The sequence below is a fragment of the Egretta garzetta genome, unplaced genomic scaffold, assembly GCF_000687185.1.
Source record: "Egretta garzetta isolate BGI_Z169 unplaced genomic scaffold, ASM68718v1 scaffold598, whole genome shotgun sequence".
NCBI lineage: Eukaryota > Metazoa > Chordata > Aves > Pelecaniformes > Ardeidae > Egretta > Egretta garzetta.
This window is the reverse complement of record NW_009260621.1, coordinates 3,417,557-3,419,997: the sequence shown is the minus strand read 5'-3', so window position 1 is coordinate 3,419,997 and position 2,441 is coordinate 3,417,557. Positions and strand designations below refer to the sequence as shown.

Genomic DNA, 2,441 nt, shown 5'->3' with positions numbered 1-2,441 from the left:
GGGGGCTCCCCGCAGCCCCCCCTCCCCGGCCCGCGGTGCTCAAGCGGCCTTCGTGGGACGGGGCGAGGCCTGTCCCGCAGGGAAGGCCGGGGGCACTTGGGCATCGTCCGCCCAAAAGGGAGGTGCGGTGAGCACAACTGTGGGGCCTCTCTGGTGGGCTGCAACCCATCCTCCCAAAATACCTGGGACCCGCACCAAGCAAACCCGCGCATCCCACCCCTGCAGTCTGCCAGGGAGCCGGCGGGGTTCGGAAAGCCATCCTGCTGCCTGCCCGGCTACTTTTCCATCTCCAGGAACAGCCTGGTCCTCATCCTCCGTGTCCTTTGGGCCACGGGGAAGCCATCCCGATGGCAGAGCGCGGCACGCTGCGCCCACGGCTCCCCTGTAAGGCTGCGTGTGCTGGGGTCACGCAAGCAGTTTGTGTTTCGAAGACGGGCTCCTCACCACAAGCGCAGATCTCTGTGTGCTTACTGAAATTTAGGCTGACACCATCAGGAAGCAGCCACGCTCTGGCAGTCCTGTATCCTTCTGCGCCTCCTGCCAAACGGAAACGTCCTGGATACGCTGTTCCCAGGGAGGGCACAGGCGCAGCATCCTCCGCTGCGTAGGTGTCCCGCACTGCCTGGGTGATGATGCCTGGGCCTTGCTGACACATGGGGAAACCTGAGGTGCCCTTATAAATGTACCGACAGCAATCAGACACATGCCAGCACCGCACCCCAGGTACGGCAGAGGCTCACGTTTGCCTCAAAGCCTGCCCACGGGTCAGAGGGAGCAGCCACACGCACAGCAGGCAGCACAAGAGGCCACGGGAAGCTCTGGCTGAAGCAAGGCTGTGCACCAGGCAAAGCAACCCCCATCCTTAATGCACATGTGTCCCAAACCCACCCCAAACCTGGTGCCTACAGCCCTGGGACCGGGCGCCTCTCTAGGGGAGCTCCAGTTCTCCCATCCCATTGCTCTGTCCCAGGGACAGTCTGCAAGGATGGAGCTGCCAGACACAAGAAAACATTTGGTGTGAGAGAGGAAGTGGCTGTGGCATGGGGGACAGCAGAAGCCGCTGACTCCAGGGCCGGGACCGCAGGCTTCCTGTGGCATGGCGTTATGCCTCCCTCTCCTCCAGCCTCCCTGGGAAGTGAAGCCTGTGGGCAGGGATGTGTGGGTCCCTGCAGCAAGGCTGAGCAGAACGGAGCAGGAGGGGAAGCAGCCAGGGAGGACAAGGACAGCCAACCTTTGGACAACTGGGGAGCAGTAGGAGGGAGAAAGGCATTTCTAAAAGCCTCCCCCGCCAGCCTGTCTCAAGGATAAAATGTCCCATGGGCACCAGCTCCTTCACTTCTGTTTCCATTGCTCCGTGCTGACAGCAGCTGAGCTTCCCTGGGGGCAGCTACTCCATCTGTCAGCACAGGCTGCCCCGAGGCTGCGAGACCGGGGCGCCTGGAGCCCCCAGCTTGTGTCCAGCAGGGCCTCCAGCTGGCTCAGAGCACCGGCCCCCCATGCAGCCGTGCCACCGTCAGGGCTAGCAGCTGGGAGCAGCCCAGAGAGATCCCATGGCAAACTGCACCTAAAACTTTTTAAGCCTTTTCTTAACGGTCACTTTCAAAGGCTGGAAAAAGAAGGAAAACAAATCAACCACAGTATTTCAAAATGAAAAGGAAGGATTTCACATATTACTGACATCCTTTGTTGATTTCTCTTCTTTGTAAGGGGAGGAAAGTCTTTCTGGTGGTATTTAGCTTGGGTTAAAGATGAGTTTAAGCCTGTCCTTTGGGGGCAAGAGGAGACAGCAACAGGCGCTTTCGGTTCACCACGGTCATCTCTGAAGTCTGAATATTCCCCCTCCAAAAAAAAACCGAGACAAACCCACAGACAGAGGAGGACAGCAGAGCAAGCAAATGTGGCTCTGGCTTTGCTGTCTTGCTGAAGAAGGCTGGCCCAAACCTTGGCCTGAGCAGGAGGCTCCAGTCTCCCCACACCTGACTGTGACCGATCTTGTGCAAAGCCAGGGCTGCCCAAGGAAGCAGGTAGATGGTGCTCTTCAGGTGCCAGAAGCGCAAAAGTCACCGGATTTGGGGAAAAGGGAATCTAACAGCCCCGTGACAGGCAGCAGAGCATCCCTGTGCCTGGAGCTGTGGGTGCAAAAAAACCTGCCCCCCTCCCCGCCCCCGCAAGCTCCCCTGGAAAGTGTGCCCTTGTGCGCCTTGCACCTCCCCGTGCTGACCTGGGTGCCTGGGAGGCCCTGGCAGCAGGGAGACCGTGAAGTTATGTGCCAAGTCAGGCCGCAGGTATGACGGTGGGAGGCTCAAAGATCCGGGCTGAGACGGCTGCTAGGCCTCGGGGGTCATTCCTTCCGACTGCAGGGATGCTGAGCCGGGCGGCACGGCGGGAGACGGCGGGAGGCAGCGGGCGCAGGGGGGCGCCGTGCCCTTTAGGGAGAGCCC

The 2,441-nt window shown here is 60.3% G+C and overlaps 1 protein-coding gene across 1 annotated transcript in view; it reads right to left on the bottom strand.

Moving 5' to 3' along the window:
* Nucleotides 1–2,441, bottom strand: part of OLFML2B (olfactomedin like 2B) — a 28,320-nt gene that overhangs the window by 15,062 nt on the left and 10,817 nt on the right. The window lies entirely within an intron of this gene.